Below are 15,219 nucleotides of genomic sequence, written 5' to 3' on the forward strand. Positions count from 1 at the left end.
ACTTTCCATGCTGCAACATCAGTATCTGGATTTTTCAGGTTATTCCTGTTATTCAAGTCTGGTTTAACATTATATGCTGGTCATCAATTTTAGGATATGGAGTGCTCCAGCTGTCAATACATGTTTCTTCTAACATTAGCTGTAATTTCTCCCCTCCTTGCTCGTTATATCCTCAGCACCTCCCATGGAAGTAAACACAGCCACCTAGCTTTCCCCACACCAGAAGTACCGCAGCCACCGGGGAATGAGATTTCCTGGAGCAACCATGGAGAAGGGAGAGACTTCCCTCTCCTTTCTCACACAGAAACTACCTCCAAGCAGAGGTACCTTCCACGAGAAACCAAGGCTACACGTGTCATTTTGAAAAGCACTCCACAAGATGCAGAGCAGCCAACCCGTGCTACCAAGTGGTTAAGGGCAAAGAATGGGACAAAAAACCCACATGAATCTTCAACTGTCCTCTGCTGCTCCTGACATGCTCATGGTTACGTAGAAAGTGCTGCTCTCCAGACACCAAACCTCCTTGTGCAGTCAAGTATGAGCATGATACAAAGCAAAGTCCACCTGCCAATTCCCCATCAAGTCTATAACACAGGTCAAAACCAACATTCCACATAAATTTCCTGATTTTTTTTCTGCCATCTATAGGAAGAGCAACACAAACAAGCTAGCAATGCACACTGAGAAAAAGGCCAGGCATGTATATTGGCATTTCTGTATCTTTTTAATTTTATGATTTGTGGAGGTTTTTGATTTGTAGTGTCACAAAGGTAAGTTGGATTCTGAAAGTCAAGTTCTTCCCTGCTCACACCAGCAGCAGTATTAAAACCTGAAGGTCAAGTTCTTTCCACGTTACACTGAAGCAATACTGTGTTTAGTGCAGTTGTAGGAAACTAATTAGGATTTGAAATTAGTCTACAGTTAATTATTCATCTGATAATGTATTATCTGGAAAAGAGCCCATCTCCATTTCTCAGCTCCATCCTGGCTCGGGGGTGCTCCAGCACTCAGCCTGAAGCTACAGTAAAAAAAAAATGCTACTTTAAACATTGCATTTTGATAACTTCAACTGAACACCATAAATCACAGACTCTGGGATATGTATGAGACCTCAGAAAATTTAAGCCAGCTTCTTCCAGAAACTCCCATTTAAACTCGTAACGTACAACTCACGGAAGCTTAGAGCAATTTTTCGGTGTCTCACCTGCACTACTGCAAATTAAAACCCTGGAGCATCTCGGATGCAACCGTGTCTGCATTCATAAGCACTGTCAACTTTGGGAGATGAGCATCTGGAGCAGTCCTTACATGGTGACTTCACTGTTATGAAAATGGATTATATAGTATGATAATAAGCTAAGTTATTGAATCCCTATTGTACTGCTTTAAACAACGCTGACGTGAACAGGATAGATTTAAGAGAGACAAATTTAGATGGATGGCCCAATTTTCTGAACTGCTGACCACCCACATTCAGTCTGTGGGCATTTACTATCTCTGGGAGTCAAATCCAGAACAGATACATTTACGTAAAATGCAAATTATAGAGACTTTTATTTCCAAGGTTATTTTTTTTCTTTAAAAAAGTAGACTTTTAGAACTTATCCTAGATATCTCTATGTAGGATGTGGCTCCGTTCACAATTATTAGAAGTTTATTGTGCATTCCCCATTCTGTCTTCAGAACACACGACATTAGTAACACTCAAATGGTGCTGGTTACACACCTGGGCAGGAAGGAAAAACTGGGTCTATCTCTGCATTGCTCACCCAGGGGAGGATTTGGGGAGAGTGCCCAGCCTACGCTGGGGCAGGCTGCAGGGTGCTGGGCAGAGCCACTTTCCTTTGGCTCAGTGCTAGGAACCCAAACCAAACAGAACCACCCGCTCCTTGGAGCTGGGTTTAACCTTGTCCTTAAACCTCACTTCTTTTATACTACCCCTAAAATATCTCCAAGGAGCACAAAGCTGTCTTTCATGTGTAAAATAAAGAAAATGATGCGCTTATCCCAGGTCACCGCATAAGAACACAGAAGACAGAGAGGACAATAATTCTCTGCTGTGGTAACAGCCCTAATTCACCCGTGAGATGCTGCTCATGGCACAAGGGATCAACAGCTGCGACTGAAGCACTCGAGCTCTGAGCACATCACTTTTAGTGTAGAACTATCAATTATTTTAACGTGGCTTTCAAAGTACAGATAACTTTGAATTTAAGCAAAGCACTATTGTACTGGATTATTCCCTCTTTTGGTTTTAAGTCTTAAAAAGTAAGTGCAGTCATTTAATTGAGTGTCAAAGAAGAGATGGAACGGCTCTGAGATTGCCTGTGAATGGGTATTATGGAAAGAAGCTGTAACTTGCCTTTCAAGGTTGACAGTAAGACCTAATACTCTCTTTCTAAGTTCAGTGAAAGGGCATAACTGGTTTTCTTCTCCCTTGCCATGTGTGCATCCAGTTGATGCTGCAGCCACATTTCACACACTTCAGCACCCTCAGTTCTCCCAGACTCACCAGGGAAATCTGAGCACACAGCTGATAACAGAACCGACCTGAGCTATTTTTAAGTATTCTGACACTACTGTTATAACAAACTACAGCAGCTCAAACACACACACTACAGTCAACTCAAATAAGCAACCTCTAGTGTACCAATAAACAGCAGCAAACTGCCCGGCTACGCACATGCAAACCCAAAGTCAACCAGGAGATTTGAGATATGGTTTGTGGTCTGGAGCTGCTGCACGTGCTACATCAGCTCACGTGCTTCTGCATAAACATTCCATAATCTTAAAATCTGTATCAAAATGCTCAGTGCCAGGAATTTTAAACAAGAATAAAAAAAAAAACCCTCAACTCCCCAACACATTGAATGTGCACGAATATTTCAAGGAGTTGTAGAGACTCTGTAATTTTATGTCCCTTTATGCTCAACAGAAAGCTTGTATTTTTATATATACACACACGCAAAGCAATAGGAAGGAAAGGGTTCTTGTGAGCTGGCGTGCTGCTGGCCTGGGTAAGTCAACCATACCCACCTACCCACCCACCCAGGGCTCCTGTTAGTTGCCCAGCAGCCATCAGACCACATAACTTGTACTTTCATGCTAGCTGACATCTTCAGTTATCTGGTTCAGTCATTTATGGCTTGTTTGGTTTCACTGGAGAGGTTTTTAATGCTAAGTCCCATTGCACTGAAATGGCCACAGAAGGAATAGCAAGCCCACCGTGGTGTAACCAGCCTGTCAGCACCTGCCAGTAACCTGCCTGGCACCCATGCGATACCCCAACAGTGCCCGAACACATCCCACTTAATTCAGCTTTAACCAGAGATTAAATCACTTCTGATTACATCCCCTTTGCACACGCTGCATTTACTGATCCCCACGCCATAAATGCCTTTTCAGTAAAAATTATCTCCGAAAAATTTACTAGAGAAACTTTCTGCCACTTGGAATTGTTTGTGTTTAATTTCAAGGCAAGTGCTCCAAACCTGGAGTCAGCATTCCAGGTACCAAAGTCAGATGCAAAACCAAAAGAGATTTACAAGATGTTTGCCACTAGTCCAAGGACTTTCATCACAGATATAGCCCGCAGAGTACAAACAGATTGCAGTGAATTGCTTATTTCTAACAACATAAATAAAAATCCACGAACAGTTCCAAGATAGATTAGTCTCAAAAGCCATAGCCTGGTTGGAAAGAGAGGTAAATTGTCCAAGCAGTACAGGCTTTTTTTTTTTTTTTTTTTTTTTTTTTTTTGTGTGTAACAAAAATGTAAGCAACCAGCCTTACTGTGCACTGCAAAAACAAATGGACTCGAAAATCAGACATTCAGATTCTTTTATAGTGAGCTGTACATAAATTAAAGGAATCTTCTAAAAAGTGACAGAAAAAGAATAATATTCAAAACACTACATTAAATATGCAATCGAATTTTAGGTAGAGTCACCAAAAAGCTATACTAAAGGATATTTTTTTCTTTTAATCCTTAATCTTCAGAAGAGACAGCTAACTGCAGCATTATATGACAGAAATAAATAAAAGCTCCTACAGAGATGTGAAACAGGTTGTCCTTTTAGATTAAAAGGACACGTGTTTAGGCTATCTGGCATTTCTATCTACCAGAGCAGAAAAATGCTGAAAATAGTAGATCAGAGCCTGTAGTCTTAACGCTGCTGCACGCACAGAGCAACCCAGAGGTGGGGCAAAAGAAAGCAAAAATCAGCAGGGCAAGAGCTTCCCGCTGCCCAGCACGGAGCCGCAGGGAAGAACAGAAATCCCAAACCAGCACCAGCCCCTCAGACTTCTGTACCTGTACCCAATGCTCCCATATGAGAAATCCAATCTTCAAGGTAATGGGGAAAAAAATTCAAAAATCCAACATAAATGTGACTTAATTACTCTGAAACCAGAAGACAAAGGAAGAGAAACGAGAAAATGAGAATATGTGATTTCTCCATCTATAGCCCTTGAGGAGCATACTATGATTTTTTTACTTATTTATTTTGCTTCTGGATTGAATTATACTGGAATAGCTACCACAAGAGGATCGGATGGACAGGGAGACAAGCAGAAGGTTAATTAGATCAGGGGTCTGGAAAGCTGGGAGGTCATTTCTCGAAGGAGAGCTTGCGTTGCCAAAGGCAGGGCTGTCTGCGGGATGGAAAAGCCTGTTGAGGCAGAGACTGAAGTGCTGCGTGAGGAGATCGATCCATCGACCGAGCAGGACGAGGGGCGGGGAGCGGGGACTGATGGGCGGCTGAGCAAGAGGGTCCCCGGGGCTGCCTGCGGGGTGCGGGGGGAGGATGCAGGAGAAGACAGAGCATCTCTCCTCCACAAACCTGCCCAAGAGCTCTCTGCCCACTGGGTAGCAGAACAACAATTTTTGAATGTTACACCTATGTAATTAGCAATAATAAATAATTAAATCCAGCACTCAATCATTTAGAAGCTTCAAAAAGAGTGCAGATACTTAAGGCACCACCTATTTTTTTTTTTTTTTTTAAAGAATTTAGCTTCCAGAGTTGCAACAGATCTCAGCAGCGCACACCTCCACACTTTCAAGCTACCTTTGCCAACCTTTTACATTAATGACAATTTTTTTTTTTTACTGAACTGTAAAAAATGCAAATTAGAAACATTATAACCTGAACTTGTCAAGCAATTTGATACCTCTAATCCTTCCTCCCTTCAAAAAATTCAACCCACTTCAAATACATCAGAAGGCCTCTGCAATTCACCCTGGAATTTACCTGATTTAGGCCCTTTAGGAGCAATTTTATGGATGCTGGCAGCTCTCTCGGATGTCTTACCTACACAGACCCCTGGTATTTCTGAAAGGGTCAACTCTAACACCTCTGTTCACATCCTATGCAATAGGATGGAGTTCATAAGTGCTCATAAATGTTCACAGCGTTTCCTCGAAAATCAAATTTATCATTTTATAAGCACAGTTATCAGGTTTGCTTTTTTCAAGAAAGGATTCAAAACACACAATGTTTTTGAACATTGTCATTTTAAAATACTTTCTGCTCTGTCCTTTCACTTTTTATAATAAAATCTGTCACGTATTCCAGCTGCAATTGCTTACAAGCAAATGAAATTTCTTTAGGATTTATTTTGCAATGCTATGATTTGTTTGATAGCTACCATCCTCTAATCTTTCAAGTAAACGATGTAGGGTAGCATCCCTGGGAGACACTAACGATGCGCCTTTACTCCCGAGAATATTTTTGGTTTAATGGTTATACTTCTAAAACCAGACTTTGAATAGAATTTAAATTACATCTGAAACCTATTTCAGCCAGTCTCTAACAAAAGGAACCGGGTAACAACATTTCACTTAGTGGCACCCATCACAGAATTTGCCTGACTAGGAAAATGATTTATCTTAAAAATCAAAAATTCTTGAATTAGCGAAGAAAAAAATAGAATAGTTATATGGAAAAAGCAAGTACCTTTTGAATGCCAGGAATGATACCGTTTATGATTTTGATCTTCAATTATATAACTGTGGTGTTTTATCTAATGACTTCCCCCTCTCCATGTGACCTGAATCTGTCCCGTTATTATGTACATCTGCTTTAAATTATTCTGGATACACTTGAGCTATATTTGGAAAATGCCCTTGACCATTTCTGCATATCCCCCTAATCTCAGAATTAATGGAAGGTTTTTTCATTAGTCTTGTTTACATCAGGAAGAGATTTTGAAAAACTTAACCAATAAGGGACAAAGGCTATCCCATACACATTGCTTTAAATGTCCATTTTTGTACTGTTGCTCTTCAGATACTTATTAAAAGTCCTCTAGCTAGCCAAAAAAAATTAACTCTGAACTACAAAGGTGTTCAAACTGTGGCTCTGACTCAATTCATGCCCCGTGTACTGCTCAAGCTCTGCTCGCTTTAGTGGCTGTTGCTGCTCTATCCGATAATCTCTATAAGAAATTGCAAAAATTCCCATCATTAATGCCACTAAGTCACTCTCTTGCATGAATCCAACACACATTCCCTCTGAGAATTTCAAACAAAATAAATTCTCCTCTGCATCACATGGAAATACTGCTGCCTAACCAGTCCTTCCCGCTGCCTTTGTGGTGATGTCCTGTAATATTCCTTCAAACAGACTGTCAGAAAGACAGTTATTTTTAATCAGAAACCATACTGAGCCAGAGATAGACAGTAAATGTAATTTCAATGCTATCATAAAATCTAATTCAATGCATTCCATGTTCTAGAATAAAAAAAAAGAAAAGACCTAACCTCTACATGCTCATTTGGGGATGAATTTTTCTTTATTTCAGCTGCCATTTAAGTACCAATGAAAAGGGAATTGGGGAAATGAGAGGACATTCAGTGCACTGATCACTAAACATATATATATATATATATATATATATATATATAAAAAAAGGCCACAATTACCATAAATATGAGCCTGAGCATGCAGAACATTTCCTAAAAGCGGGATTCCACTTAGATCCCCGAAAAGGTTCCTGAGCTCTTTAACATATCAAGGACAACATGACCGAGGCAGTAAGTCCCCCCACTGATGGAAAGCAGAGATGCAATTATTTCTTCCTTTACAGTTTCAGCTGTAACAGTTTTTTTCTCTGAAACATCACCTGATCACAAACCTGGGTCTAGAGCTCCCAGCTCTAAACATACAACCCCTCATCAAACACTGACTGATCAAAGGCCTTGTCTCTTAAATAAAGTTGTTTAGCATTTATTTTTTAGCTCTCTGAACTGACCTTTATTCCAGACAGGTTTGAGGATGGTTTCTTACATGCTTATTGATGCGGAAGGGTTTTTTTTAATATGATTCACAATCAAAAAAGAACAAATACTCCTGTCAAATACTGTTTGTTAAAATCTGTGCAAAATACTTAAACTGTATTTTGTACATTTATTTTTCTATGTTACGTATGTCACATAGCATCCGCCCAAACAATTTAATTCCAGCTATTGTTTTTCAAACCCTCTCACATTCCCTCCTGATACAAATCTCACAAATACACATTATACATCACCACTGTTAAGAATCAGTAAGAAAATGTAAAGCAGGAGCTGGCTTATCTCTGCTATCAGGCAACTTTAGTACCAAGTTTTACTTTTGTGATGGAGTACAAAGCTCATGGTGCAAACACAGTCGACCGTATGGCAGCAAGACTTCAGTAGAAGCTTAGAAAAAGTCCCTCCTCCTGAACTTTTTTGGGGTGATTCCAGCTGCAATGAGAATTCTCAAAGGGTGCAGCCCTCCACAGAGGGGGTGTCCACCAAACCTCCACGGGCTGCCTGCTCCCCTGCTCACTCCGGGTCAAGCCAGCCCTGCTCAATGAACAGCGGCAAAAGTAAAGTTGCAGGAAACCTTTGGAAACATATATATTTGTGTGTAATATTTCCATCATTGCACAAAATCAATTTAGGTTTCCATCTGAAAAAAAACCATACTTATTTCCATCCTCAGCAGCTACAACAGTGGCAGAGGCTGCTGAAAATCCTTTTATCTTACCCTCAAGGCAGCATCCAGCCACAGTTTCACCATCTGAGCTTCTTGGGGAGTAAAATATGCAGAAAGAGATTTTTACAAATATCTTTTCTTCTCCCAAGACAGCTTTGCCAGGACAAAACACAACTAGCTTATGATGAGACATAACTTTACTAAGGCAAATGATGACACTTTACTGTAGCCTTTAACTACTGTGAAATGGGAGGTTGTGGGTTTATAACAGCGCGGAGAGACCATGACACTATAAAGGCCTTGTCTTTACTCCATCTGATCCATTAGCACGTTTTCAGAATAAGTTTTATTAAAAGCAAGTCAGACTAAATTATGATCTTTGCATTCACAATACTGACAATCTCTAAAACCTATTACCATTATATACCTAAATAGTTGTAGAATGGTTTGGGGTGGGAGGGACCTTTAAAGATTTCACAATTAGTTTGGATACAAAAACTCCTACAGAGATGTACTAAGCTACTAGAATATCAAGCATGAAAACATTATTGGTTGATTCTTACTTTCTATGTCATAAATTCATACACACAAAAAAAATCCTTCACAGTATGTTCACAGCATCAGAGCAAAAGGACTGGGCAGGCTGTTACGTGGCACAACTGCAAACCGAAGTATTCTCAGGTACTCCAGCAGTGGGCTGAAATTCGTAACTCCATCACTTCCAGTACTCGCACAGACATCTGTAAAACTGCTACAGACAATTCTAGTAGCAACCACAAATGTAACGGAGTGTTTTCAATGCTTTTCAGAACTATTTTCAAATAGAGCCAATGTCTAGGGCTGTTGCTAACGAGCATCCCCTCGATGATTAGAGGGAGAAAACCCTACTGTCCGTTTGGATGAGATCCAACTTAAAATCTGTTGTTTCTCTAAAGCATAACGAAAATCTTACACCACTCAAAAATAAACTCAACCACACCGTGCGTGCTGAAGTTACACAGCGTATGATCTGCAATTTTCCCCCTGTAATTTGGGTGGAAATACAACACTGAAGTTACTAGAGGGGGGAAGGCACAAGTGACAGCCACGCAGGGAGCCACACACATCACCGCATCTCCTCTTGCCGGGCAAGCAAAACAGACGTCAAGAAGAGATGGGAATACAGGAGGGAGCCCAGGAATGTTGTGGGGCCTGATACACTTTTCCAGGCAGGCTCTGCTGGCAGCCAGGAGTGGAGAGCAGCACGAGAGACCTGCTCCAGATGCCAACACGTGTGGTGGGACAACACTTCCCCGGAGGGACAAGCACTCCCCACGGGAACATACAGAAGGAGCCAGAAGGGACTCAACTAGGAGAAAACAGAAGACAGCAAGTAGAGGAGTCTGAGAGGAAGGCTGCTACAGTCTCAGACCAAACGCAGCAATTTTGGACCCCACAATAAGTTACAGACCACTGGAGGAATTTGAAGATACGGTGGTATCATCAACGCTTCCCGGGAAGGCTGTGCTTTCAAACGGGCAGCTGGCCAAAATTTTCATGTTTGCATTCAAGGCAATTATTTTTCAAGCAATTAGGAGTCAAATAATTAGTGACATAAAACGTCAAAAAATTCTGCTTAATAAAGCAGACAATCTACTGTGGTGCAGGAGGTTATGAGCAAATTGATCTCCTTTCTTCAGTGTACAAGTGCAGCTGTGCTGCCCCAGAGCAAGGAACAGATGGGATGGGGGGATACCAATGATCAAAACAAATTACAGCAAGGGGAACAATATTCATGCTGGATAAGAATAAAGAAGTACTTGTTCTGCAGTCCTGAGGAGGGTTAGGAAGTCAAGGCAACTGGTAAAAGAGCAGAAGTAATAGTGTGGCTTTCAGTGTGCTGCATATTTTCACTTATGAGAAGCTCTCCACAGCATCACTGAGGTTCAAGCACATTTTGAACTTTTTAGGACAAAAAAAAGAGCATCCGTTGGCCTCATGTATGCATTAAAACATGGGAATCAGGCTTATAAAAGAAGTGAGCAGCTTTCTACAAATGCAACCAGCCCTTCTTCTATTGTTACAGCTGGTAACATGAATACCGAGGGTTTTGCCTCCATAAAGAGTTGAAACAAAATAATAGTATCTCAAAACTTTGTAGGAAAAAAAGAATTACGGACCGCTTCCTCTAGATTCTGAAATATTTGTGAATAAATAGGAAAGAAGGAAAAAAGGAAGGCTAACTGGCACAACCATGACAAAGAACTCCAGCAACCAGCATTCCTTTCCTTTCTGCCTCGCTAGCATCCCAGTATTTCCACTTATGACAGGCATAAACATAAGGTTAAGGCTAACTTCAAATTAAACTCAGCCTAAAGAACACCTAAAGAAATCAATAGCTCTGGGAGCTAAGATGGAAGATTAGGTTTGTGTGAAGATATCAATAGCATTGCAAGCAGGAGCTCAAAGAGAAGTGGGACAGCCCTGGGATGCTGCCCCGCGGCTCACAGCGGACACGTGCCGAGGTACAACTAATTCAGCCTGACAGGTGCTGAGTAGAAACAGAATTACCACAAAATCAACAAAGTGGAAATGATTTCCCAAATCTAATTTGACAGGTAGTACCTTCCTCAAATTGGAAGTATTGAAGAGCTTTTTCTCCCAAAGAAAGGAAAATCCGGGAAGAATGATTTAGTTTTGAGTAGAATTTATAATTACAGAATGTGGGTACAGACCAGTGCTCCTGTGACAGTTCATGAATACTCTGAGAAACACCAGAGTCTTTAGCAACAAGTGAGCAGCACCGCTGGGAGTTCAAAAGGCACATTTTACCAATTCTGTCAGCAATAAATTGAGATCCTGAAGGTAGAATAACAGCTGAAAATTTCAGTAGGATGATACGGGCAGTCAATGCCTTTGATGACTAAGCATAATAAATAGTCCAAGAGAAATTAAGCAGAAGGCAAGCACGGAGACAGATTTGTTACCCGTTACCTACAGGGCAAAAAAACCCCCACACATTCCAACTTCTTAATAGGAATGATTTCTTAGTCTAGGACAGGATACTTTGTACCTAAGTAGGTTAAGTTAGAGATAAATCAATGTCCTGTTATCTAAGTCAGAACTGAAGTGGCTTCAGACTGAAATTCTAGGTAAGTTATCTCTCGTTAGAAGGTCCAGTGACTCTGGTGAAAGATACAGCGACATGTTTCATTATTAGCCATGTCTTTGTTCTATCCCTAGCAGGTAATTCTGTTTTTCAGATGGATAAGTTAGGCCAACCAAAGAGTTGAAGATGGAGCCATTTGCAGACGTGGTGATAAAAGGGCATTTGAGCGTGGAAGGGCTACTTGGACAGTGCTGAAGGTCTACACTGGGCTGAGGGTCCAAGACCTGCAATCACTGCACGTACATCACCTGCTGGAACAGTCTCTGGACTTACCTAAGCCTCAGTTTTGCTTGCAGCTAAAGCATGATGTTCTACACCCAAAGGCAGCTAAGTGACATGGATGGTCATCATTGGAATACAATCCTGGAGCAAAACAGTGACCTACAGCCAGTAACGAAGACAAATCCTACACATCAGCTTCCCAGCGCAATTGATCCCTGACATCACCCCGAGTACCTTTTATTTCAAAGACCATCACACTTTTGCAGCCATACTGCCCGAGCTGTGATATTTGGGAGCACCAGTGCAGGTTGTCCTTGCTTTTAAAAATAATACCCTAGAAGAGGAAAACTTCTCTGCCAGGAGTCACTCGTTCAGTGAGAAGTCAGACCTTGCCTGACGTTGTCCATCAGCAATGGAAAGGACAAGTACACAGTACAGGGCAGGTCTCCAATGCTCCATCCATACAAGAAAGTCTTATATCAAGTGACTAGTCACATCTGCTCAGATGTGGAAGAAAAGGAGGCTTTACACCAACCCTGGTAGGCCCATCATTGACAGTTTCAAAACCAGCAGGGTTGGTTTGCTTGTGTTCATATTTACTTGCTGGCAACACAGAAAGCTATAAATATTCAGTAAGCCAAAGTATTAGTACAAAAAAGTTACTGTTTCCCAACAGGCCAACTGAAAGCAAGTGCTCCTGTTTCATGAGGCAAAACAACTCATTAGACTCCCTGGGATCCATCCAGACGGGCAGCCAAAGGTGCTAGGCTGCAGGAAATTCTGCTGCTAAAGTATCTGATGTGAAACACTCTCTTCAGGGGCCATCTAGGTTATATGTTTTGGCAGTAGCCACAACACTTCAAAGCTGAACAGTTCTTCACATAAACAGAATTTGGATCACTTAAAAGCCTTCTTCCCCCCTTTTTCTCTTTTTATTTTTTTCCCCAGACAAATGAAACCAAAATGTAGGTTGTAAAGGGAAGTTGGTTGTTAATGAACCACATCAGGAAGCTACAAAATTATTTATCAGTTAAAACATATGCCAATAGTACATGGAACTTGTATTATTTTCAATTCTTCTCTTGAACATCTCTCCCCTTCGATGAGAAGGTTCAATAAACCCTAAATTGTAAACTCAGCCACGGTTCTCCAAGCTGCAACTTCCAGTTTGCAGCAAATGCAACTAAATCAAACAGCAAGTGGTCTACGGCTAATCCCAAACAGTTGAAACTCTAAAAATGCCTTCACTACTCCTCTCTCAGAATCAGCATTTCAGAACAGGGTGCGTTGCTTTGTTTTGTTTTATTCGGGGATGTGTGTGTGTGTGTGTGTGTAAACTTTGGATGGTTAATCCAGGAATTTTATTCTGAAACCGTTTCCATCTCCCAGTACAGCAGGAGAAACCAGCACCGTCCTCCCAAGAGAAGCGCGAGAAAAGTCAATCGCTTCCATAGCAACCGACATACCGAACTGCCACGACTCTCTTCTGAAATTAGGGCTGATCACAACGATTTCCCATTCCCTTCAGGTCAGTGGGCTTGATAGTGCTGGGACAATCACAAGATTCAACAGTAAAACCATTTGTCAAGCCATGGTTGGTTTGATTATTCCCTTGCCTTCCTCTCCATTTATCAGTGTCCAGTATGACAGAGGTTGGACAGGGATCCTGCTGGCTGAATTTGTTTAGGGATTTTTTTTTTTTTTTTTTTTTTGGGGGGGGGGGGGTGTTTGGCTCATTGCCTATGTTTTCACCATGAAAAATCAGAGTACAACACCGGTTTATGCATTCCCTGTTAAAAGCTTTTTTCTAACACCTGATAAATGTTTTGTTGTGTTTAAGAGAAGCGTGTGGCTTAAATTAAATTGAAAAATACACATTTCACATGATGAAACGAAAGAAGCAGCAGCAGCAAGCAGATGTCAACCTCAACGATTCTTTAACCAAAAAAAAAAAAAAAAAAAAGAGAAAAAGGAGCAATGAGATGAACAGAAACGATGCTGTGATGGTAAATCACCCTTCCCCATCCGTGGCGGCGGCACCATGAAGGTACCTAACTCAATTAGGGATGGAAACAGATGCCTGCCAGCCTCATGTGGAACAAGCAAACATCCCCTGACCAGACGTTTAAGATTTGTGTCCCAAAATTTCTGAAGAAAAAATTTAATCAAATTAAAAGATAATGTCATAACATACTTAGCCTTTGAAACATAATGACAAGGTAATAAATCACACAAAATGCAACTGCAAACATTGATCTAAGACAAAAGGCAATTACCTGAAAGCACTATCCATCTCAGACTGCTTCCAATAGGTTTTCTGAGCACTTTTAAGTCAAAATACGTTTTAACTACCATGCTAAAACCGAAAAGCAGTTCAAAGAAAGATGCTCTCGTGATAGACAGCTAAGCAGAACCAAGAAGCCTGGACACCACAAGCAGGGCCACTAATGAGCTGAGATAAATTTTGGGGAAAAAAATATTACACATTAAACTGTTAACCATCAGACCATTACAGAAAATTTTTAAGAGTTGAACAACAGAGGTTTGAAGGTCAACTATTGCTCTTCCATGTTATTCCCTGTAAAGAACGATGGTGGCCGTGCAGGTGTCACCCCTGAGCCATGCCACTGCCTTAGAAAGTTTGACAAGAAGGAAAATGCAAACACCTCTGCCAAGCAGGACCGGAGCAGAGACAGGGAGGGAGGATGGATCACACTCCTCTCAGACCCTCCTTATAAAGTCACCGCTGAGTGAAGAAACAAGGAACAACTCCAAAACAGACACTCCAAGTTTAAAAGGCCTTGACCGAACTCTAAACGACCACAGCAATCACAAAAACTTTTACCAAAATATTTAATTCTGATAGAAATGTATTTCTCAAAGCCACAAAACAGCTCTTTTGTCATCATCTTAAATGGAACAAGTGTAAAACGTGGGCCAATTTCTACTTTCACTTAAGTAGATTAAATTCATCTTACAGAATGTAATCGCCTTCTTCAGCAAAACTAAGAATATAATTCCAAAAAATTTTTGTAGCAAGCTTAAAACTTTACTATGTCCTCGCTATTAGAACTTCCCTCAGAAGATACTAACCACCTCGCTCTTCTTTCTCCTTCCTCAAAGTTAAAATGTCCAGAGCACATCATCTCGTTCACTGATTCACACTGCAAGATGTCAAAAGCAATAATCCCCCGCAGCAGCACGAGAGGCCAAGCGGTGGCACCGTGGTTGCTCAGGAAACCACCTCCCTGGAATGTGCTGAAATTTGCCTGAAGCCTTAAAATAAACATTTTAGCATTGAGCAAAATTTCATCTCTAGGCATCTCAAATTGAAATAATCATTTTTATATGCAGAGTAGATAATGTTCTCTCCACATTGCTATTTAGTGTTTTAAACTGCCTTTAAGTGTATAATTAATTACATTACTTGTCAGGGATCACTTTACAAACCACTCCACCTCCACTCAATTGCTAGGCTCTAGCGTATTTTCTGCCTTATTTTTTTCCTTCTTTCAACTCATACCATCATTCCTGGAAACGCCTGGGATTTAACACTGTGTGCTAACATCCTTCACAGGATGCACATATTTTAGAAGAGGGTTAAAATAAGCCTAACACTGAAGAAAGAACCTGTATTTCCTTGAAAAAGTGATTACAGGCAGTGCCTGCAGGCTTTGCCACAGTCCAGAGCAGGACTTGGCCTCTCTTCCAACACCTTCCCGTGAGAAACTGGATGCTATGCCCAGACTCATAGTCCTTTGGTCCTCATGAGTTGTCCAGATCTTTGTTTTCTTTCCTTTGTTACACAGCCACCTTCCCCAGCCACCTACTTCTTTCCAAGGTCTCATCTCCTGAGCTCCTTCAACCCAGCCTTCCAGCCCAGCA

The 15,219-nt window shown here is 41.1% G+C and overlaps 1 protein-coding gene across 13 annotated transcripts in view; it reads right to left on the bottom strand.

The window, feature by feature from the left end:
* Nucleotides 1-15,219, bottom strand: part of TANC2 (tetratricopeptide repeat, ankyrin repeat and coiled-coil containing 2) — a 289,333-nt gene that overhangs the window by 112,785 nt on the left and 161,329 nt on the right. The gene's annotated exons all lie outside the window — the stretch shown is intronic.

Source organism: Athene noctua, chromosome 25 (genome assembly GCF_965140245.1).
Source record: "Athene noctua chromosome 25, bAthNoc1.hap1.1, whole genome shotgun sequence".
Taxonomy (NCBI): Eukaryota; Metazoa; Chordata; class Aves; order Strigiformes; family Strigidae; genus Athene; species Athene noctua.